A 25,617-nucleotide genomic window follows, 5' to 3' on the forward strand; every position below is an offset into this window, starting at 1 on the left:
GTGAAGGTGCATGATATCATCAGTACAGGATGAATAGGTTTAACATTAAATGGCCTCCCAGGGGGTTGGAGGTAGCAGATGATAAATAGGAGTGAATATTTACTCAGCGCCAAATAGACCAAATGTACATAGCTGAGCTTGCAGATATGCAGATCTGACGGTCCCACTTGTCTGCATTCAAATGAACATGTTGGGTTACGTGTTGCTGCCTGAGTGCAGTGTTTGTGGTGTGCATGAGAGAGAGAGAGCTTTAAGAGTGTGAACTGAGCGGGAGTGTGGAGGGAGGAAGAGAGTGAGAAAAGCAGAGATGGAGAGAGGTAGGGATGGAGAAAGGGCGCAGGGAGAGAGTAAAGGGGGGACAAAGGGAATGTATGAGGGTGAAAGGAGGGAAGGAGGGATTGAAAGAAAAAAGGAAGGAAAGAAAGAAGAAAGATTGGGAAGGGAGGGAGAGAGGAAGAAGACCCTCTACAGGTGAAAGCGCACTGTACGAATCTGCAACAATGCCCCCTACATGGGCACTCAGGAAAAGATCCGCTGCCCACCCTAAGGACATCATTGCTCAAGGTGCCCCATAACTGTCATCAATTCTGTGCCACAGCTACCCAATGTCTATGCTTTCCGTCCACCCATCAGTGCCCCCTGGCTTCCCATCCCTCTGCCACAGTGACCCCTCCATATGACTCGAGGGGATGTGCCCTATACATCTCCAGTTGCATCCAAATGTGGGGATTCAAAGGCCCTCATTGGAAGTTGCACTTTAAACCCCGAGTACCACCCCACCACCCCTCCAGGTGTTACTGATACAAGGGATATTGGAAACTCTGAGGGGGGTAGGTGAAATCTGAGGGTGCCCTCATCAATGGAGAATAGCTTAAATCCTATCCTACAGAGTACATACAATGCAATATAGGAATATGAAAAAAATATGTAGTCAGAATAACATCCAAACTGAAAAATCACCAATAAGCAATATGTAAACGCAACTTCTATCGTTAAATACAAAAATTACATTTTATTTTAGCCCGAGAGCGCTATTTGAAAAGAAAAACAACACAGGTGTTGGGGTGGGATAGGATGCGGTGGGGTGGGAGTCAATCAATTAATCAATCAGGGATTTGTAAAGCGCGCTACTCACTGGTAGGGGTCTGAGGTGCTGAGTGGGGGAGGTTGTGCAGCTCCAATTCAACCAAAGAGCCAGGTCTTGAGGCTCTCCATGAAGGTGTGCAGAGTGGGGGAACGTCTGATGCTGAGCGAGTGTGCGTTCCAGGTCTTTGCTGCGATGTAGGAGTAGGATCTTCCACCCATTCTGGCTCTACGTATGCGCAGGGTTTTGACAAGGGCGAGTTCGGTGGAGATGAGGATTCTCATGAGTGCATGGAAGGAGACTCTTTTGGTGAGGTTTTGGGGTCCGGTGTTGTTTAGGGATTTGTAGGCATAAGTGAGTAGCTTGAAGGTTACTCTCTTCTCGACGGGGAGCCAGTGGAGGTGTCGTAGGTGCTGGGTGATGTGTTCATGTGGTAGGATGCCGAAGACGAACCTGGCAGCGATGTTCTGGATGGTCTGGAGTTTCCAGAGCCGGTATTTGTTGAATCAGGCATAGAGGGCATTTCCGTAGTCCAGTCTGCCAGTTATGAGTGCGTGGGTGACGGTCTTTCTAGATTCTGCGGGGATCCACTTGAAGGTCTTACGAAGGATGCAGAGGGTGTTGTAGCACGAGGAGGAGACGGCATTGATCTGTCGTGTCATGGTGAGGGAGGAATCGAGTATGATGCCGAGGTTGCAGGCGTGGTTGGTGGGAGCAGGGGGGCTGCAGAAGGCCACCAGGTGTTGTCCCATACAGAGGGTAGTGGGTCTGAGGACGGGGACTTCTGACTTTACTGAGTTGAGCTTCAAACAGCCGTTACTCATCCAGGATGCGACTTCTTTAATTCCTTGCTGGAAGCTGAGTCTGGTGATGTCGGTTTCCTCGTGAGGGAGAGTTTGAGCTGGGTGTCATCGGCATAGGATACTATGCTGAGTCCATGTTGTCTGACGATGGTGGCAAGGGTGGCCATGTAGATGTTGAAGAGCGTGGGCTGAGCAACGATCCTTGGGTTACTCAGCAGTTGATCTTTGCGGGTTTAGAGAGGAGAGGCCGGAGTCAGATTCTTTGGGTGCAGCCGGTAAAGAAAGAGCGGATCCAGTCGAGGGCAGTTCCGTGTATGCCCGCGTCGTGGAGTCTGGTGGTGAGAGGGCAGTGGGAGACGGTGTCGAAGGCTGCAGAGAGGTCAAGTAAGATGAGTGCTGCCGTGTGGCCCTGGTCAAGGAGAGTGTGGATGTCATTTGTGGTGGCGATGAGGGTGGTCTTGGTGCTGTGGTTAATGTTGAATCCGGATAGGGAAGAGAGTAAGTGAGGAGCAGGTGTCGAAGGAAGTGGGAAAAGCAGCACACAGAATGAGTGGAAGCTCAACTAGAAATGAACACCACAGATAAGAGAGAGAAAGAGAGAGAGCAACACAGAGCAGTGGATGAGGGAGAGAAACACATGAATGAGAGAAAGCAGCACTCGGGAGGGGTTAATAAGCACACAGATGAAAGAGAATAACTCAGAGAGAAGCACAGGTGAGAGATAGCTGGAAAACACATGCCATCTTGTTTGGGGCGTAAACAAAAAACTAAAATTATTTGTGAGAAATTGGGTTGTTAGTTGAATGGGGGTTGACCCATGTTCAAGACACAGCCACAATCGCTGTCAGGGTGAACCAGAAAAGTCACTAAATTAATTGGTAGTTGGCAGAAAAAGCAGTCAGGCGTAACTTAAAGACGTTTAAAATATGTATGCAGCACACAATCTTTAATAAAGTGAAAACAGAACACAAGGAAAATCTCACACCAATTTAGAACAATAGAGTACATTTTCCTAAATTAGTTGACACCACAACAACAAAAATCCAGTCAGCAGAACCAGAGTTATGCATTTTTAAAGTCAAAGTTGAAAAATGTAGCTGACCGCAATGGGTTGTGGGTAGGATACAAGAAGTGAATTGGGCCCAGTCAGCACTTACCTTTGGACTTATAAGAAATTTTTAAGAAAATGTTCTGAGAAAGTAAATTTCAGCGAGGTAGCAGGCAGCGTCCGAGGAGATAGCGTTGTGGTCAGGAAGCCTCTGGATGTAGTAGCAGTGAAGATTTTCTATGTCGGACTTAGAGTCTTTTTTGGAAGTTGAAAATCATCAGCAGGAGGTAACAAGAGTCTGTAGCCTCGAGAATTAGAGGAGGCCGAATACCCCATCATTGAGGGACCGCTGAACAGGGTTTACTGCTGTGGAGAAAAACATATCAGGAGCTACAGCAAAGAAAGGCCGACTGGCTATGCATTATGGGTGGATCCACAAGCAGGTTAGTCCTGGTCTTCCTTTGGTTCTGAGAGCAGTTTTTAGCAATACAAATTCTAATTCCCAAGTTCTGGATTTGGCTATCTGGGCACATTTATCACCACCATCACCAAGGTTCCGGGACTGGGGGGGGCACAACTTGGGAGTTAGGAGTCACTCATGCTGGGACCAGGTTTGGGTCAAGATGGTGGGAGTCTGGTATGTCCCTGTGGCTCTGAACTGGAAGCCAGCAAACTAGCTCTTGGAGTCTCTCCGGTAGTCCTGGGTTCAAATGATGAAGCACAGCAGGCCACAGCAGCAGACAGTCCTCTGAGAGTCTGTCTGCAGGTCCAGAAATTGAGATAAAAAGAGGATCTGAGAGTCCCTTTTTTAAACATGCTGTCATCTTTGAAGTAGAAGCTTCTAGTGGGTTCCCTTTGCAGTCCTTGGAATTCCCTTACTCCCCAGTCCTGGCTCTAAGCTGGCTGCAGGGTCAAATCAATGTTGGGACAAGTCCTTTGTGTGACTACAGAGCACAGCCTATCCTATTATGTTCCAAGCATTTGATACGGTTAATTACAACATCTTATTTGACAGGCTCAGAATGGTGGGAGTTTCAGGCAAGGTCTTGACATGGATTAAATCTTTCTTGAAAGACAGAGTATTCCAGGTGTTTGAGGGGAACTACACCTCCAATTGTCTGCCACTCGAGAGTGGAGTTCCCCAGGGCTCATCTTTGAGCCCCACCCTTTTTAATATTTATCTCAAAACACTGGCCGAAGTAGTTTTACCTTATGGGATTAAAATTATCACATACACAGGCGATACGCAATTGGTAGTAATATTAAAGCATCCAAAGAACACACTAATCTTGAATCCTGTATGAAAACGGTGGGCACCTGGATGGACCAGTCTTGTCTCAAGCTCAACGGAGACAAGACTGAAATAATGATTCTAGATAACCATCCCTGCGCTTCAATGGAATCAGTGGGACTAAACTGGCCTAATTGTCTTGGTCCAACCCCCAAACGTCAGATTACAACTTTAGGCGTCTGGCTGGATAAATCTCTTAATTTTAATAGCCAAGCAATCAAGTTAGCTGAATCCTGTTTTGGCATTATTAAAATGCTGTGGAAAATCCTCCCACTGCTCCCGGTTGCGGCACGCAGAGTTATTGTACAGGCATTGGTGCTCTCGCGATTAAATTATGGGAATTCCCTCTACCTAGGCACCACAAAGGCCACTATATGGAAACTACAGGTGGTACAGAACTGTGCAGCCAGGCTGCTGTATCACACCTCCTATCGGCAATCCGTTGAGGCGGTCCTAAAAAAACTTCACTGGCTGCCGATAAACGCAACAAATTAAATTCAAAGCTTTGTGCATAGCACATAAAACACTTTGGGGGACAGGTCCCAAGATAAACCGCTCTCTTGTGGCCTTCTACCACCCAAAAAGATGTCTCCGTCAGCCAGTCAGTTTCTGGCAGTGATACCAAAAATTAAGAGAGTACGATCCGGCGGTCGCATGTTTTCTTACAACGCTGCTAAATTATGGAATACTCTTCCCATTCAGCTGCGTGCAACTATTCACCATCTCTCTTTCGGGAGGCAGATGAAGACTTGGCTCTTTCAGAGTCTGCCTTAACCAGGTCACCTTCTTTGTGCTTTGTGCTCTGCTTATCACTGATAGCGCGGGGATGCCTAAGGGTAGCCAGGCGCTCTATACATATTAATAATAAAAAAAAATGAAAGAAGTGGGGCTGTGGCCAACTCCACGAACCATCCTAGCAGTTGATATCCCATTCAGGCACACCTAATTCCCCTATGGTGTGACTGTCTAGGAGGAATTCACTAAGTCCAATGGACTACTACACCTGGTCATATGACGTGGGACAAGCTGCAAGCACCAAACAGCAAGGGCAGGAGAATGCCAATTTCTAAAAGTGGCATTTTCAAAATTGTCGTTTAAAATCTGACTTTACCATTAAAAAGGATTTTTAATTTCAGTTTCATAGATACCAAACATGTAATGCTTACCTGTTCCTAATCAAACGTTAGCACTTATTAAATGCAATAAGGCAACCCTATGTTATCCAATGGGACAGGTAGGCCTCACAGTAGTGAAAAACTAATTTAGTACTTTTTTATCTCCAGGACATATCAAACCTAAAAGTGTATGCCCAATCTTTTAATTACAATGTGCCCTGCCCTATGGGCTACCCAGGTCCTACCTTAGGGTTGACCTATAAGCAATAAAAAGGAAGTTTAAGGGTTGGCAAGGGTTTTTTTTGCCCAATCAATCTGGCAGTTGGAAACTACATTTAGTCTGCAATGGCAAGCCTTGGACATATATTGACGGGCCGCTTAAGTGGGTGGCACAATAAGTGCTGCAGGCCCAATAGCAGAATTTATTTTACAGGCCCAGGGTATTTGGTAGATCACTCTACAAGGGATGTATAAGTAAATCAAATATGCTAATCAGGTCTAAGCCAATTTTACCATGTTTAAGGGAGTGAGCCCAAGCACTATAGCACTTGTTAGCAGTGGTTAAGTGCATAGAGTGTTAAGTATAATAAAAACAAATTCAGTAAAAATAGGAGGAGTGAAGGAAAGAAGTTTGGAGGTGACAGTGCAGAGAGGGCCATGTCCAACAGTAGGTTACTAAAAGTGAGCAGTTGATGGATACAAGTAAAAAAATAAACAGTTAAGAAGCACGCAAATAAGAAATGCAGTGATGTCAAACAATGGTAAACAATTGGCAGGCTCAAAGAGAACTGTAAAATCTGGTAAACTGACAGTAGGTTTTTTATTTTCCACCTGACAACTTGCGCTGTCTGGTATGCTCTCACCAAGAAGCAAAAGGTTCACATTTGCCAAACGTATTTCTGAAAGTGATGCCCATCTTGCAAAAAATTCACTGGCAGAAAACATAAAGAGATATATTACATGCCCAAAGACAATTCATACCACCCCCTTGCAAGATGTAATATCATGTTACTGCTGACCTTATCTACAACCCTTCCCTTACTCCCCTTTTCGAAGCAGAAGAGCTTCCAGACAGGGACCGTTCACATTTCTTATTCTCCTTCATTATTTTCATTTCTTATTAATATTCTAGAATGTCATGTTGATGTGTTGGGACCTCCAAATATGGTCAGGGATCTGCCACCTCTTGACAAAAAGGATACCCTTTCAAAGATGCATATCAATAAATACTACATAATACTTACAAATAAAAAATTACCCTACTATAAGAAATACAATGCTCACCACATCACACTTGGTGTTAGAGATGCAACTACAAATATCATAAATGATCTTATAAATGATTTTACCTGAAATTACCATTAGCGGTATAAAAGTGATAACTGTAAATATAATATTTTTGATTGGTTTGAATATATGTTGGTATTTAACAACAGTTGTGCATTCAGTATGCAATTATGGTTTGTGTGGGTGCTATGTGAGTTGTAGAATGCAGAGTTCATTTAGCCTTATCTGATGAATTTCAGTGATTTTTGGTTATAATTTGTAATCATAACTGTAGTTTAACTGGGTTTTTTAAAGCACATTTCAGAGGTTTTTTTTAAACATACATTGAGGTATAATATAATAATCCTGGCCATAACTCATTCTTAACTTTACATTATTCACTGAATTTGCGGTGATCTTTTCATTATAAATCATATCAAACTTCTTTGAAATGATTCCTTTCAAACTGCCCACAGCCACCTTACTGGTGGGCCAGCTACAAGTGCTCAAGGCTAAAGGCCATTTGCACTGAGAGTTGGTGACAGGGCCTGGCCATTTGTTAGACCCTGTATTCAGTCTACCTCTGGAAACCAGCTCCTGCTCCATAAAGCCTCATTTACAATGAAGATTGGAATATGAACAGGAGAGATTGGGTGAAGAGCGTAGCTGAAGGACTGGCTCTGTGTCCAACTCATCACAGGGATTGGATTTAAGGCCTAGCCAAACATACCCCGGTTGGCACTGCAGGAACGTGCCTTGCAGGGCTTAGGAGTTAGTTTTGTTGGTGGGTCTCAAAAGAACTGTTTGGTGCTATTTTTTCTATTGATGGAATTTCTTTCAATGGTGCCCCATCTTTTTATTTTCAATAAATCTGGGACTTTTCTCTCTTAACCAGATGCTAGTTATGCACTCATTCAAGGAAGTGGAAAGATGCTGAGGTGGAGATTATTTTCCTCAATATCTTGCAGCACCCTTTCAGGAACATTTTCTGGTTTTCCTCTTTCCTGGGTAGATGGTGTCTGTATTTTTTCCCCTCAACCAGAAATGTCTGGTGTTCCCATTCAGGCTTCAACTTAATATGTTGTCTCATTCATTAACCACCTGTAGTGTGTTGAACCAACAGCCCCACAATTGCATTCTTTTCTTATAGGGGACTGTACATTAGCAGCACGCCCAGAGTTGCAAAGGTTTTGTGTTGGGTTTGGGTTTCTTATTTAATGTAGATCTGAAGCAAAGTCCTTTTTAGATTTAAAATACAACGTAAATTGGTGTTTGTAGTTGATAGTGAGAAAAGGTAACACAAACAAGCTCAAAGTACTGCTTTGCATCACTCTCCATCAAGGGAGCGTTCCATGGGTGGCAAATTGACATTCCCATGCTACCATCCATGTTTTTCTTGTTTGCCATCTCTCAATAGTACAGGTATGACAGGACAAAACAAAAAAGAACATGGAGCTACAGTGTGGGATAGCAATATAAACTGTGCATAGTAAATAACAGTCTGATCTCAATCTCCGCCGCAGACTCCCAAGTGTCATGGAGTGCTTGCATTGTTCATTTACTTTCGGCACACGCAGGATCGCGTACCCAGTACCTTGTGTTCTGGGGATAGCGCAGGAGTGCTTGTACTTGGTTTTCTTGAGGCTTGCGCAGGAGCGCATAGCCTTCTTCTTGTGTGCTGGGGAAGAGTGCAGGAGCGCTTTATTTTGTTTACTTTGACAGCACGCGCAGGAGCGCCTTTGTTTCTTTTCTGTCTGTGAGGACTCCTTTCTACCTGTTATTGTGCCACACGTCAGGTGAAAATACAGTTCTTAGAACACTGTTGACTACTATGTGTTAGTCTGTATGAGTGAGATCCAGTGGTGATAGTGTTTACTCAGACGATTTCTCCCTACAGACGGTGTTTCCTAGAGGAGTTCTATCTTCACCAGTGGGAGCACCAATCAGGTCCTCAGTAAGGATACCATTCCACATCTCTAGGATTTCTTCCTCTGGTCGCCATCTTCACCCTGGTCAGTATATACACCATTTCTAGTGCAAGGTGGGAGACGGTGGAGGTTGTTCATGTCTTGAGATTACTTCAGAAGCAGAAGGTAAGATTTGTGTGGTCCTGACACCAAGGCATCCGAGGATGGAACACCTCAGCACATCGCTTGCACCTATCCCATGAGGCTGTACCAATACTCTTGCCTCTGCATTTCCTCCATCTTCGTTGGTGCAGCTCATAGGAGTCCCCTTTGCATCCCTCGTCAGCCTGTTAAGACCATGTATCATCCCCCCTTCTTCCTCAATCGTAGAAGTCCGCTCAATGGTGTGGTTTAGCAGGTATGCCTACAAGGGAGCCCAAATGTCCCTCAGGACTAGGAGGCATCATAGAGTAATAAAGTTCCTGATGATTATTGCAATACGACCAATCTTGAAGCCAGTCTTGTACCACTGGCACAGGCCTGCCCCCTCACACAAGATGTCCACCTATTAGCCAGCAGGAGCACCACTTTTTGTCTATTCTAGCAATGCCACTTTCTGCATAAACTCTATAGGTATATCAATCATATCGGATAATACTATGTTTCTCTTGTCCCAGGTAAGGTAAGTTTAATTTAATTGCTTTTAGGCTTAATTTAGGAGCAGGGCGAAGGTAGTTAGGTAGTGTATAGTGTATGTAATGTTTGGATTTAGTGTTTTTTGTGAGGTTTAGTACGTAGTTTTGAGTATGCGAAATGCAGTCAGTGCGTTGATAGGTCGGTATTAGAGCTTGCTATATATTTTTAATTATGTTTAGAGTATGGTGTTGTTAGTTTCTTTTTTTTTGTTTTTTAATGATTTGACTGTATATGTGTGCGGGAGGGATTGTGCTTTATTTCCCACAGGTCTTTGACATTTGAAGGTTTCTTTTTGTTTTCAGGAACTGTGTATTAGTTTCTAGTAAACTAATAATTATTTTACAGTTCCTTTATTTTTCGGGTATTCCTGGAGCGTTTCTTTTTTTAATTACATTTTTTGTTTTTTTTATGGATTCAACACTATGGATGTTTTGCTGGTGGATTATATTTTATACAGTTGTATTTTTCTATTTTTTGGGGGGATTTTAACTAAGTTTTGGGATATTTCTACGTTTTGGATTTATTTATGGCAGTATGGATTACATTTTTCAGCTACAAAAATATAAGGTATTTTAAATAATTTACAATGAGAGAGAAATGTAATTTTTGTAATTGTTATTGACATTTTTGAATATATAAAATACATTTATGTCAAATAATTTTTGTTAAAAAAGTTTACATTAATTGACATAATATTTATATTTTAGATGTTAGAAAAGGAATGTTTAGTTAAGAACTCAGTTTACAATTGCGATTTTTCTATGTTTATGTATTACTGTTTTAAAGTATGGATTTAGCTATTGTTTCTAAATATTCTAGCCCTTTAGTGTTTGGGTAGAGTCTTTCTTTGTATTGTAAGTGCTCGAACATTGTTTTTGTTTGTTTAGTTAGTTTTGGACCTAGTTGTTTTACCGACTGTTCAAGTCTTAGTTGTTGGTGGCTTTGTTCTTTTTGTATTGATTGTAATAATTTATGTAGGGTTAGTTCTGCCTGTTGTGGCTTGGAAAGCATTTTGCCATCCTTCCACAGTGTTATTAGTTTTTGCTTCTTTGTTTAGGGTACTGTTATAAACATTCCACCATGGAATGTTGTATTTCGGCTGTGTTCCATGTCCATATCTGTGTGGCCTTCCCACCCAGATATCTTCGAAATAGTCGAGTAGGGACTTAGTTTGTGTTCATTTGTTTGGTAGTAGGGGCTTTCTATTAATAAATTGTAGTGTTCTGTTACATCAGTTATTGCGACGTATGCTATATTAGTGGCATATTCTACACTATGTAGATTTTTGAAGGTGTCTTCATATGCATTGATTGAAGTGGTAATAGCAACCTTGTATTGCTGTGTGAGTGTAGTTTTTCAGGATGGCTTGTATCATTGAGTGTTCAAAGAGTATGATAATTTTTTTTAGGATAGTAATTATTAGTTTCTTGCTTTACTTTTGTTAAGAGTTCTACATAGGTAGTGGTTTGTTTGTTTGGTAATAGGGTATATATCAAGGGGATGCTGCTATTGTTATACAGTCCATGTTTTGTGTATAGTTGGTAAAATGGTTTGTGACATATTTTAAATGTTCTATCCATCACCTATGTCTCACAATTCTGTAGTTTAAGTAAAATTGTGGGAGTTGCAAATATTATAATCCTTTTTTCATTTGATTTATTGTCATAAAGAAGAAATTGCTCTTCATTATGAGTTACAGTGAGTTCAGGTGGTATTTGACTTTCACTGAAAGTTTTTGGGGGCAGGTGGGTTGGTCATAGTTGATTTTTTTGTTCTAGCTATTAGCCTTTATAACATTAAGACAGAGGGTAATTGGCCAGTTACATGTATTTCAGTGGTAGGTTTTTGAGAGCTAGTACTAGCTTCTTTCAGAATCTCTAAAGCATCTCTCACTTCTATTTCAGCTATGTTGGGTGGTGGTTATGTTCCTTAACATTTAATAAAGTAGTTTATTTTGTTGTAGCCCTCCCATAACATGCATTTGCATTTTAATTTTGTCGCCTGTCTCTTTTTCTTGGGTGTAGCTATATCCCATATAGCATAACAAAAGTTTTCCTTTCTGGGAAGTAATGCATTTTGCACCTTCAGTCATTCTGATGTTTGAAATGCTTTGAGAAATGTATATATAAAAAAAGTATTGTAATTATTTTTTATTGTACAGCAGATTTCCATATACAAAATTATACTTAAATGCTTGAATATTTTGAATATTTCGAACTTTTGTTGACGATGATGAGATGTTTCTGTTGGTGGTTGGCTTTAGTGTTTCCTTTTATTTTCTGCAGATGTTTAACAGCATTTTCTGTATTTTGGGGTTTGGGTGGTTAGTGGGTTCATCGGGTTGGGAATTTTAGTTGTTATATTCGTTTAATTGTAATTAATACTTACTTTTTTTGCAAGGGGGTTTTTTGATGATTTCTGTAGTTAGTTGAGTGTCTTTTGGAGTTTCTGTAGAGGAGATATAATATGAAAAAATATTACATTAAGGGGCTGATTCCGATCCGGGTCAGAAAGCACTCCGACCGAGACGGAGTCCTGCAGTCCGACCGAGCGAGTACGATGCGGCCGTATGCTGCCGGACTCAGTTCAGTCAGGCTTCCATAGGAGTCAATTGGAGCCGGTCCTACGACGCGTGCATGGACTCCCATTGACTGAATGGGTACGTCGCGGACTAGTGCTCCCCCTACAGTGGGTACGCGTCAGTGCCATCCACACCATACATGCCTGTGTTGGGGAGACCCATGGGTCTTCCCCTGTGTCCGAGTCATAGGGCTGCGGGTGACAAAGGCAACCACCCAGACACTGCGGCTCGCACAGGCTGTCCGACGCGTGCATCGTATTGGCTCGGTCATGAATCGCATCCATTGCACGCCACGGTTAGCTTACGACCGAGACGTACGGAGCGGTTCGGACCCGGAAACGACTCGGTCTGTGAATTTCATGTAGCTCGCATCGTACTTGCTCGCTCGTACAGCTGTACGAGTCGGCCGGAAAACACGCCTACGGCTCATAGTTTTTCCGAGCCGGATCGCGTTCGGTGCCCTTCCAACCCGGATCGGAATCGACCCCTAATTATTTAATTATTGTAAAAAGTGCTTTACGCATATTTTATACAGTTGTAACATTACATTGATATTTTACTTACTTTATGAAGTTAAAATCAGAGTTTTCAGTGAGGAAGTCCAATGTTGTAGAAGCAACCCGGCAGAGATTCCCCTTACTCGTGGTTTTGTTGTTGTAGAATAAAATGATGTTCCATTTTCTTTAGTTTACATAATGTTTGTTTAATTGTTCTTTAAATCCTATTGGGTTATTTAAGTTGTAGGGGTTTTTCATTGGTGGTTACTAATGTTTTTATTAATTTTGGCAGTTGTTTCCTTACATGGGAAATGCTAATTAATGTTTAGTTAAACTTTTTTTATTCTTACTTTATTTAAAGGTATAATAGTTTATAATTTGTAATTTATATTGTATTGAATGTATAATAATAATTATTTATTTGATATATTCTGTTTGTAAAGAGTAATTATTTTGGTGGATTTACTTATGTTAAAGTAATTTTTTAAAATAATTTATTTAAGTTTTATTCTATTTATTTAATATGTTGTGTGTGTTTGTGATATTGTTTATATCTTTTTGTTATGTATTGTGTTATTTGAAATATTTTTAAGGTGTCGATACTTCGTTTTTGGCGATAAATGTGTGGTCTATATTTTTGTTATCGATATCTGTGTCATTTTGTATGTTATTTAATGTTGCTGTTCTGTCAGTGATCCCTGTTTCACGAGGTTATTGGAGACTGTAAAATCTGCAGAAAAACAAAAAAGATTGAAGTAAATCAATGGGAATTAATTTCATATATTAGTACAGGAATCAGAAGAAAAAGTGAGAGCGTAAAAACACTGGCCCACCTAACATCATGGACAGGGGCAGTGGAATTATGTGATTATATTGCATTTTGATTTTCTACATGTAGGAATGTATTCCTTATTGACTTGGTCATCCCAACTGTTTGCCTGGTAAATTAATCTCAGTACTTTTGATTTGACATCAGGGTACTGGCATATTGGTCTCACGCCTGCTGCAAAAGAAAAATCATCATTATCATTTCACCGTTGGTCAACAAAGTCTTTGCTTTGGCTGGAATCTTTTAGTGCTGCTTATCTTGACAATATTGCTGTCTATAGCTGACAAGATCACCTGATCCGCCTTGGCAAGGTCCTTGAGGCTCTGGGAAGTGTAATTCTCACTATCAAGGCAAGCATCAGATAGGGCAGGGCTCAGTTGTATACTTGGGTCGCCTTGTGGGTGGTGGCCAAGTTCAACCCTACAACCTAAGATCCAGACAATTGTGGACTGGGTGGCTCCAATCACCCAGACTCAAGTCAGGGCATTCCTTTGCTTGACTGGGAACTATAGGAGATGTGTGAGGGGATTGTGCCCCACTCATAGAACTGAACTCTAAGAAAGAAGAGGACAAAGAAAGTGAACTGGACAGTGAACTGTCAAAAGGCTTTTGACAGTCCGAAGGAAGCAATGGGCTCAGCACCCATTTTGAGAGCTCCAGATTATACAAAGCAGTTCACAGTGCAGACACATGCCTCTGACCATGGGATAGGAGCAGTCCTATCCCAAGCCAATGATGATGGCCATGACCAAACTGTTGCTTTCATTAGCAGGAGGTTACTCCCCAGAGAGCAGTGTTGGTGTGCCATTGTGAAGTGAGCCTGTGTTGTGGCTTGGTCCCTGAAGAATTTGAGGCCATACTTGTTTGGATATCACTTCCTTTTTCAATCTGACCACAGGCCTCTCAGATGCCTTATACAAATAAAAGGTGAAACCCCCAAACAGTTGAGGTGGTCTATTTTCCTACAGGGTATGGGATTTACAGTAGAACACAGACCTGGGATTGACCATGCCAATGCAGATGGCCTTTCCAGGTTCATCTACTTAAAAATTTACAACTCTCTCAGGAAAGGTTAGTTTCATCCTCTCTAGTATGGAGGGGGGTTACATAGGAAAGTATTCATTTTTGAAATGTGATTTTGACTGGAAGTGCACTGGGTTCCTTCTAGTCAGGTCCTCAGTGCAGATCTCTTTCCCAAAACTGTGCAATTGTTCCCTCATTTGGCAATGCCTTTGGAACCCTCTATAAGTCCCTAGTTGCTAGATTTGGGGGTCTCTAGTTGGCAGAGGTAGGTACCTTTGACAAATAGGGACCCTTGCGTATAGTCAGGGTAAGGGGGTACACTCCTAAAATAACCCCTGCTCACCCCCTTGGTAGCTTGGCATGAGTAGACAGGCTTATCTCAGAGGCAGTGTGTAAAGCATTTGTGAACACATACAGTAATCAAGTGACAACACTACAGATGGACACCACACAAGTTTTCTATAAAAAATAAGTATTCTTTATATAGACATCACAAGAACACAAAATGACAAAAATCCACAATACTGTACTTAAAATGGTAGAATTAGCTTAGTTCTCTTCAGATGTTAAAATGCGACACTTTGAGTCAATGTACCTTAAGATGCGTAACGCAATACAACAAAAGTGTTGCAGGGAAGGTGATGCGTCGGTTCCTTACTGCGCTTCTGTGACGATGCCGCACGCAATGGCGTGATGCGATGCAGATCCGGTGCAAAGAAACAAAGATGGCATTTTTTCCTGATGCAATACAATGCGAACCGCGACAGGCCCTGCGACACGCTTCTCGGTGATGCGGCGGCATCTGCTGCGACGTCGATCCTCTTCTTCGATGGTGCGGGATGCTCTGGCAATGATGCGAGCCGTGACAGGCCCTGTGACATGCTTCCCGCTGATGCGGCGGCATCTGATGCGACGTCGATCCTCTTCTCCGGCGATGCGAGTTGCTTTGACAACGATGCGAGCCGCGACAGGCCCTGCAACACAGTTCCCGAGGCAGAGAGGCCTTTGCCTAGTCCAAACCAGTTCCGGTCAGTCCTGGAGCACTTTCCTGACAAGACTCCTTCTTTCCTTTCAGAGTGCAGGGCAGAGACATCAGACGCACCACAGGAGGTGAAGCCAGCATTGTGGAGGGAAGGCAAAGCCCTATTCAGGTCCCAGGTGCAACTCCTCCCACCCATCTAGATGCAGATCTCTCTATCCAGCCCTGTGCTGACTCACCCTGTCTCCTGGAATCCCCCAGCCCTGGTCACTCAAACTCCAGACAAGGAATACACAACCTAGAAGAGGCAGGTTTGGATGGTTAGGCAAGAAAATACCTACTTTCTAAAAGTGGTATTTTCAAACGCAGAATGTTAAAACCAACTTCACTAAAATATGTATTTTATCATTCTGAGCTCAGGCACACTAAACTCAAATTCTACCACATTCCCTGAGTCAGCTAGGATTATATGATGTAATAATCAAACTGCCCATTCTGGCCTATGGGGAACAGGTAGCCTTGCAATAGTGAAAAACGAAAATGGCTGTAATTCACTATTAGGACATGCCACACACACCAGGGCATGTCCTACCTTATACTTACAATGCACCCTGCCCTTGGGCCTACCATAGGGGTGTCTGATATGAAGAAAAGTAAAGGTTTAGAGACTGGCAACTGGGTGCACTTGCCCAGTCAGCATGGCAGTACCAGAATGCACACATGCTCTGCAATGGCAAGCCTTAGACACACTTTAACAGGCTGCTTCTGTGGGTGGCACAGCCAGTGCTGCAAGCCCACTAGCAGCATTTGGTTTACAAGCCCTGGGACACTGAGTGCATTGTACTAGGATCTGACAAGTAAACCAAACCAGCCAGTCATAGAATCACTAATCCAATATTAATTTACCATAGGGACAGCATATGCACTTTAGCACTGATCAGCAGTGGTAAATTGCCCAGAGTCATAAAACAGCCAACAATAGGTCAGAAAAAATACAGGAGGAAGGCAAAAAGTTCAGGGAACACCCTGCAAAAAGGGCCAAGTCCAAAACTAGTAAATGGCATCTCTGATACCTAGGGCATGAGGTACTAAAGAGGGTCCCCTTGGGGTTGTACCACAAATTGTGCCACCCTAAGTGACCCCTCACCAAACTCATGCAGGGCTGCTATCGCAGGCTGCGTGTTTTGGTGCAGACAAAAATGAAAACATGATATGACACACATCCCTGTGTGACAGGTTCCCTAGCACTGCATGTAGTACTTGTAAGTCACCCCTACGGTGGGCCTTATAGCCCTAAGGCAGGGTGCTTGGTATTACATGTGAGGGCATACCTACAAGAGCAGATATGCCCCTTTGCTGACTATTTCCAAGACTTTCAGTGCAAGTTAACAGGGAATCCATCTTAGAACACGTGCTGGTGAAAACAAGGTCCCGAAGTACTTGATGGCTTCACTGAAAATATGGATGCTTGGTATCAAACATATTGTATTCCTAAGCCCACCATGATTCCAGTGGTGGATGTGCAAATACATGCACACATAGGGCACCTAAGAGGTGCCTCTTGAAAGCCTACCAGCCTCTAGTATGTTGGCTGACTGGTCTCTACTAGCCTGCCACCAAGATAGATTTCTGACCTCCTAGGATGAGGGCCTTTACTCTCAGGAGGTCAGAAACACAGCCTGCAAGGGAAGGAGGGGTTTACAACCCCTCTCTCAGGATGACCTACTGATTAGCACTCCTATGCCAGCAAGCTTCAAATAGGCTCCCGTCTTTGAAATTAAAATTATGCTACCCTCACTTGAAAGGAGGCCAACACCCCTTTGTCCAGAGACCTCTGACACCTGTACATGTGGGAAATTAGCTAGTTAGGTAGTGCTCAACCCTTTGGCTAGTACCACCCCTAGTACCACCCCTAAGGTGGCCTAACCTGATGTGGGTATGACTTTTGAGAAGTGTCCATTTTTGTGTTGGCACACTTAAGAACTCTGGGACAGGGTTATGTCCACGTCCAAAACAAAATGGTCATATAGGGGGCATAGTGATCCCAACAATCAGTAGCCCCTTAGCTACTACCCTACACTCCCCTAATATCCCTAAATTCAGTATTTAGGGAAGACCCGGGAACCAGGAAACCAGATCCTGTTGACCTGAAAGCCAAAGGCGGATGTGAAGAGTCGCATCTGTCAAGAACTGAACAACTGACCTGGCGCCAACCCTGCTGTCTGTCTGCTGACTTTGACAACTGCACCAAAAGTCACCGGGCCCGATTCACAGAACTAACTTAAGACAAAATCCTAAATTTACTACCATTTTGGTATTCACAGAAGGCACTTACTCATTTTGGTATTCACAGAAGGCACTTACTCATTTCGGTATTCACAGAAGTTAGGAGTCCTAACTTTAGGACTCCTAAATGCCTTCTGTGAATACCGAAAGTCTTAAAATTAGGATTTTTCTCAGTTTAGTAGTAGTATAGTTAGGACTCCTAACTTTAGGACTCCTAAATGCCTTCTGTGAATACCGAAAGTCTTAAAATAAGGATTTTTCTCAATTTAGTAGTCCTAAGTCTAAACTTAGGACTACTAAATTGAGAAAAATCCTAATTTTAAGACTTTCGGTATTCACAGAAGGCATTTAGGAGTCCTAAAGTTAGGAGTCCTAACTATACTACTACTAAACTGAGAAAAATCCTAATTTTAAGGCTTTCGGTATTCACAGAAGGCATTTAGGAGTCCTAAAGTTAGGAGTCCTAAACTTAGGACTACTAAATTGAGAAAAATCATAATTTTAAGACTTTCGGTATTCACAGAAGGCATTTAGGAGTCCTAAAGTTAGGAGTCCTAACTATACTACTACTAAACTGAGAAAAATCCTAATTTTAAGACTTTCGGTATTCACAGAAGGCATTTAGGAGTCCTAAAGTTAGGACTCCTAACTTCTGTGAATACCGAAATGAGTAAGTGCCTTCTGTGAATACCAAAATGAGTAAGTGCCTTCTGTGAATACCAAAATGGTAGTAAGTTTAGGATTTTGTCTTAAGTTAGTTCTGTGAATCGGGCCCACCTTGTCTTGCATCTGCTGAGTCCCCAAAGCCTGGGAGACATGCCAGCATTTCACCCAGGAACCAAGACCTCCGTAAAAGTAGCAGGCCTGCTTCCATGCAAATTCGGAAGATTCCTGTGAGGACTTTGTGACCGCAGAAACCCGACGCCTTAAGACTCCACTGCACCCGTCACTCGAAGCCCAAGTTGAAGTGGGCCATTGGTGTCATCGTGGTCCTCCAGAGACCGAGTCCAGTGTGGTTTCACCCCCAGTGAACTCATCGACGATGCCTGCAGCCTCTGTAAGCAGGCCCACTCTACCACGACTGCTCTCAGTAAGAAAAACCTGAATGTAGGACACTGCCTCTCTGTACAGTGTACTAAAATGAAGTACACTATGTAGAGATTCTGGGGAGTTCTCAATGGCTATACAGAGGTGAAAGTAAATATTACTAACTCCTTTTGTGGTAGTGTAGGCAGTAGTGCTAAGCATTTGTTGCATTCACAGAGGCAATATACGAGAAACACACTTAAGAATACAACCAATTTGTAAAATAATATTGATTTTTATATACTCTTTAAGACCAAGAGCACAGTTCTAAGGTAAGTACTTTCTGAGATACGATTTAGCAAAGTTGGATAAATATATAACTTCCATGTGCAATAACGCACTATGGGAAACAATAGTGAAAAAAGTACAAAAAAATAGATATTCAGCCAATGCTTTCATGAAGTTTACTCTCTCATCGTAGGTTCATGTTGGGACCACTTCTAAAGTTTCAGCATGAGAAGTTCGGGAGCGTCCCAGATCGGCTGGGAGCAGAGAGTTGAGGTCTTGGAAGCTGGTGCACAAAGACGAAGGGGGCCACTTGAAAATGCACTCCACAGAGGGATTCACAAGTAAGTCTAGTTGTTCTCCTTAGAGGGAGGAGGTTGCAAGTGCTTGGGGACCATGGTAGCAGAGATGGTTTGCTGGTGCTGTGGCTGGTGGGGCCTGGTGCAGAGCAAACAGGACAGTCGTGCATCATGCGTTTTGAGGTCCTTGCGGTCAGGAGCAGGCAAATTGGAGAGGTGATCTCGGGATAGCTGGGCCACTCAGGAAGTAGGTCTCAGGTGTCTTGACATTCTTTGGAGGGTGCTTGATTTGGGTGCTTTGGTAGTCCAGAGGGGACTTTTCTTCTCAATGTTTGCCGTTATGGGTCCAGCACCCTGGGTATTGATACGCTACGGCTCTGGTAGGTGCCAGTGTTTACAAACTTGGTGGCAAGACTGATCTGACTCTCCAGAGCTGTTGTACCATCTCATGCTTTGGTGCTTTGTTGTGTTCCTTGAAGAGCAGCAAGTCGACAAATCGGGCTTCATGGGATCTGTGCCTGTGTGTGCAGGGGAGTGAAATTTTCTCTCCAAAGGAGTGTCTTGATGATTTTTTTAAGCTTGTACATGCTCTGGGGTTCTTGGAGTACTCTCATATTTCAGGACGACACAGCAGCAGTGACTGTCGTGTCCTAGGAGCAGCAGTCAGGGTTTGGCACCTTTTTCTTCTGCAGTAGGGCTTCAGTTCTTGTGCAGCACGTCTTCTTTGTCCTGGTCTTCTCTTGTCCATCAAATTTCATGTTCAGTTCTTGGGGTGTCACTTAAATACAGAATTTATTGGCGTTACAAGGGAAGACAGATAGTAGCTAATGGGTTACCTACCTTTAGGTTGTCTATAACCTCTAGTAACCACTTCCTATGGAAAGAGGCATGACTCTAGCCCTGATAGGAGGTTTTCCCATGATCCCACGATGGTAGAATTTCATGAGAGGGGTTTACATTGCCTGGCCCACCCAAGGGGTGGTGTAGGCTAAGTGTGGACCCTCTTCCTAATCTAATTACATTTCCCACCTTTCCGCTTGCCAAAACTGAAGCAGGAAAGGGGGCTTGACTTCCCCCTCTATAGGGAGGCTTCAGGGCTGGATTTCAAAGGTGGCATCGCCTTTGACGCTACCCACCTGGGAAAGCCTTCCTGTCCTGGAGGAGGTGTGAAGCACCTTCACCCAGAGCAGGCTTTGTGTCTATTCTCTGAGAGCACTGGCTCTCATTACATGAGGACAGAAATATGTTTGTTAGTGACAGGCTGGCAAAAACAAGTCAGGAACCACACAAGTGCTTGGTAGGTTTTCAGGAGACCCTCTTAAAGGACATCCTGTGTGAATGTATTATTAAATCCAACACTGGCATCAGTGAGGATTTATTAAGACAAGGTGTGTGGTACCAAACCCCTTTGGATTAAGTGAAGCCATCATGGAGCTATGAAACACTTGTTAAGTATCCAGCACATGTACTCTTTATGGCTTCCCTGTGCGCTTACAACATCTCAAATAGACTGGACATAGTAGGGGCATATCTGCTCATGCTGCTATGCCCACTTATAGGATATAGTGACCCTGCCTTATGGCTAAAGTCCTACAGTAGGAGTGACTTGACTATATCTTATGCAGTGTATGGGTGGCATGGCATGCGGGGCTGTGTGCCATGTTGACTCTTCGGATTTCTCTGCACCAAGACATGCAGCCTGCAATGGCAGATAACATAGCCTTGGTGAGGGGTCCCTATTCAGTACCCATGCCCTAGGTACCAAGGGTACCACTTACTAGGGACGTTCAGGGGTAGTTGAAGTTGCCAATCTTGGTACAGTTTTTTGGGAAGGAGATCTGGCACTGGCAACCTGGTTAGCAGGGACCCAGTGCACTTAGTTCAAAATTACATTAGACGTCAGGCAAAAAGTGGGGGCTAACCATCTCAAAAGAGGCACTTTCCTACACTGATGCCTAAAGTCACCCCTGCACCCATTGCCCCTGGGCAATGGAGAAGTGGTCCAAAGTTGTCCCTATGTCCCCAAACATCATGAGGCCTGAATCCCCCTCTAGGTTCAGCCTGACTGATCTCCCAGTTGACCATGTAGCCTCTTAATGCAAAGACCGATCCCCATGGAGTAACGTTGGGCACCCAAAGCTGTTTTGCACCTCTGCACCCAGCTGCCATAGTGCTGCTGGTGGTGTTCTGCTGGTGCTGCCTTAAACCTTTCCCACCACTCACATTAACTCCTGGAGATTAGTCCCATATGTCGCTGTACTGTACTTAAATGCTGCATTGACTTTTCCACCGATAGGATAACATTGCAGCTTCTAAAAATTCAAAAACATTTTGAACTGAAAATATTTCCTATTTAAAAACATACTTACCTGAACTATTTGCTTCTGGTGCCTAAACATATATAAAGATATGTGTTATTTTTATAAATTGGTGTGCACCTCCTTATTGAGTTGTGTGTCTCAGTTATTGACTATTGTGTGTATTTGTAAACGTTTAGCACTCCACTGTGATAAGGCTTGGTTGCTCGACCACACTACCCCTTAGAACAGCACCTGGGATTGCCATAGCTTGCCTCTGTCCACTTATAAGGGAACCCCTGGACTCTTGTCACAGTATATCTCATTTTGATATATCATATAAAGAGCCAGCTTCCTACACCACATAATTACTAATTTACAGCAGTTGCCACATAATCCATCATCTGTTACACAATTTACAAATTTCAGCAACAATAATGTGCATATAGTCGAATTGAATAAAAACGCTGGTAAAAACAGAGTACTTGTGGGGCAAGGCTGTGGCAAGCACCTTGCATAGGTTAACTAGTCACACATCAGGGGTCCATTGCTTTGTTCAGGTGTTAATCTGGTAACAATGAGTTGAACACTATCCAAATAGAGTTAAAGGCCCCATATGATGGACTATCATAGGCTTTTGAATAAACCATGAAAGTTCAATATAATTCAAGCAAGGTACAAATAATGATTCCTTCTTCATTATAAAAATGATTCATTTAATTATTCATGAAAATTAATGTTACAGCACAAACACTATTATCAGAGCAGAAATTATTTGAAGGTAGAACTCTGAATAGAAAAAAACAATGGTCTTCATTCACATAGGTAAACTGAGATGAAAGTTTAACTTTATGACTTTTGGTATTCATAAACAGCTTTTACTACTCATAAATGCCCTTTGTGAATATCAAAAGTTGAACTTTACGACTTTCGGTATTCAAAAAGGACATTTACAATAGTAAATGCTCTTTGTGAGTACTGAAAGTCGTAAAGTTAGACTTTCATCTCATTTCAATTTTGTGAATCAGTACTTTTTTGTTTTCCTAAAGCCCTATTTCCTGAACCATACAGTTGCGTCTAGTGAACCAATTAGATCATAGAAATATAAAGTGTAATACTGTTCTGCAGGGCTCTTTTTAGGTCTTGCAGCAACAACGCATTATCTAGCTCAGGCGCTCTTGCTTGCAAGGCATATTATTTTCTACAAAGAACTTGCAGCTTATCCATTGCTTACCATTCGCAAGCTTCACTATCACTCGCAGTTGCTAACTCCTGAATGGGTAGCACCTGCCTGCTTCACTCTTCTTCTTTCGTCTGGAGCTTGGATCAAATACTGATTGCTTCATCTACATTGGGGTCCTTCGCCTATGGAATCTGTAATTGAGCTCCTATTTTTCTTTATACCTAGTGCAGTCGTACTGGTTGCTTTTTCCCTCCAATACCCCACCCCTCTTTTTCCAAGTTGTTTCTTCCCTCCCATACCCACCTGTTGTTGCACGAGTTGTGCCTTCCCTCCCAACTCCAGTCTCCCAACTCCACCCTCCTGTTGTCCATGCTGATATTTCCCTCTCTCCCCCAACTCTCCGTTGTCCTCATTGCCTCTTCCCTCCCACCCCACACCCTCCTGATGTATGTGCTGATCCCACATCCACCCGCCATAAGTTAAAAAAAGACGTGGCTGCTTAAGAACACTTCTTTTTTAGCTTCCTGTTCCTGCGTCATTGTGCATGCTGCACAGTAGCCACGCTGCTCTACAGTATGGCTAAAAGGCACTGGCAAGACCATATCCCTCACATATTTGAGATATATTGGCTTTGCCATTGCTTGTTAATGGAGAGCAGAGCTTTTCATTGCCCACATGTGAACACAGAGTATACACAAAACTGAAGACCAGTTCTAAATCATAACTAGGTATGCAGAATAAAACAACCACATGATATAATGTGGGACATATGTAAATACATGCATTTATTCTGCTGATTGCATTACTGTCCATGAGCCAGGGTGCACGGCATTCAAAAGCAGAACACATAAATGCCAAATGTTAAAGATATTTTATAGGAAACCAGGGCTTTTTGCAGATGCCCCCCACTTTTTTCCCCATTTTGAGTAGTAGATGCTGGATTCTGACTCTGGCAGTGCACTGAAGCCTGCTAACCAGGCCCCAGTGCCAGTGCCAGTGACAGCTCCATAAAACTGTTATGTGTAAATTGGCAACCCCAATTGACAAATACTTTACCCCTTTTTACCTCCCTAGTATATATCAGTGGTACCCAGGACATAGGTGGCAAAAGGGGTACCCGAACCTGAAACACTGTTTGTGCCACCCTGAGTGTCCCACGTAAACTGCTGACAGCAGGCCTGCCATGGCCGACTAAAGGAACAGTATAAACTGCACCACTTTAACTTTGTACTTACCAGGTGTGGCAAAGACAATGCACTGTTTTTAATATATGTCAGTCATCCCAAAGAAGGCCTCCTAAAGCCCAGGAAGCAGGGTGCATTATTTTAAAGGTGTGGACACGTAAGTGCAAGCTTATTTATCTCTATGGTTACCCTTACCATTAAAGTACTCTATAAGTGATGGACAGTCCATAGTATAACATGGGCAAACCTGAAGTTGGCATCTCCATTATAGTACCACCTAAATATGTTGTGCTTGGTATCAAACAACATGCCTTCTCACCCCTGAGATTAATCTTGTGTCCAAGGCAATATGGCATGCACCCAAGTGGCTACCTTAGTGGTTGCCCACCTAATTACCCCACCTTCTCTGTGGTCTGGCTGACAGCCTGTGCTTACCACCACCAAGATAGGATTTTGACCTCCTGCCTGGCAGTGTCAAATTGCCAGGAGTCAAGAACAAAGGCCGGGGCAGGAAAGAGGTCACACTTCCTCCCTCTCAGGAAGGCTACTGAAGTGGTGAGCTTCAAAGGCTACACTGACTCTGATATGGATCAGGACATATCTAAAAGTGGTAGATATAGTGGGTTCTGGGTAGAAAAGGAGACCTACACTCCCGGATGTGGTCACCTCAGGGTCAGACTAGCTGCAGGGACTAGCAGTCCATTGGCTACTTGCTTCCACACCCTAGCTCCCCTAAATCCAGGATTTAAATGGTGCACCTGAAATCCAGAGCCTCAGTTCTGAACAAACTGCATCAAAGAGGGCAAAGAAGAGACCAGTGTCTGCGACAACAGTACTTGCACAAATCAAAAGATAGATACTCTGCACCTGAGACAATGCACCTGGAACTGTCTGGTGAAGACTTGTCCTAGGCTAACTCTCGGTTCCCTCAGACAGAGGGACCCCTTTGAGAACCTGAAGCACTCTCAGACTCCCACAAACTAGTGGGACTAGTACCCTGTAAACTGCAGTTAAAACAATGCTCTGAATCAAAAGAATCACTGGCCATCAGGCCCTATAAGGGATTCTCAAAAACTAAGTGGTCTAGTGCATTGTGAGAACTGCAGTCCTATCTTTCTTGAAGTTACAGGCAGCTACCATGTTCTCCGCGACCACTAGACATCAATGAACCCTTTTCCAAAGTTTACTACTGTCAAGGCTTGTTGGTTGCCAGTCCTGCAACTGACCCCTGCACTCAACACTGCACCTAGAGGGAACTCAATCCAATCTTTGACTGACGTCAGCAACCACCCTGTTGTTGTGTTTTAGCTTCTTGTTCAATGCAGCACCATGTAAGCAGTAAAAAAAAAAGCTCTCCAGTGTCCCCCTTTCAGCACCAGAGACAGCAAGGGCACATCTGCACCTGGGGTCCACGGGCCAGATAGAATTGAATGACTTGCAAGTGACCAATTGTCAGTAACACATTTTCTTATTGACAACAATGCAAACGTTCTGCACTATAGAATTACTGTGGGATTTATGTTTTTTTCTAAAATCCGGAAGTCCTGTTATATGTATCTGATCACATTCATTTTGGTGTTTAACTTAAGATAAAAATACACTTTATATTTATAAATTGTTGTTGGATTTCTATTGAGTGATGTCAATTACTTATCGTCCAGTGTTAACTGTTCATAGGACAGCACAGGGATACAAAATTACATTTAATAATTTTAACTCTAGCTAGCTATCAACTGCAAAATTGAATCTTGGACTTTTTAGAATATTTTTTACAGGCCCAATTTACTGGTGAAGTTGAATTTGCAATTCATATTTTGTAAGAGTTACTTTTAAAATGTTAGCTTTTCCCACCCCTAAAGCCTGTAGAATCCAATTTGCATGAGCTTCAGCTGTCACCTGGCATCTGAATAGTCTCCTTGATGAAGTGTGAACCTGCTT

General features: G+C 43.0%; 1 long non-coding RNA gene across 1 annotated transcript in view; it reads left to right on the plus strand.

Moving 5' to 3' along the window:
- LOC146817175 (uncharacterized) overlaps nt 1-25,617 on the plus strand; it is a 184,154-nt gene that overhangs the window by 92,410 nt on the left and 66,127 nt on the right. Inside the window, exons 2-3 of the long non-coding RNA XR_014962497.1 lie at nt 8,505-8,619; nt 18,913-19,060. This is a non-coding gene — a long non-coding RNA (uncharacterized LOC146817175). The remainder of the gene's footprint in view (nt 1-8,504; nt 8,620-18,912; nt 19,061-25,617) is intronic.

Source organism: Triturus cristatus, chromosome 6, assembly GCF_964204655.1.
Source record: "Triturus cristatus chromosome 6, aTriCri1.1, whole genome shotgun sequence".
Taxonomy (NCBI): Eukaryota; Metazoa; Chordata; class Amphibia; order Caudata; family Salamandridae; genus Triturus; species Triturus cristatus.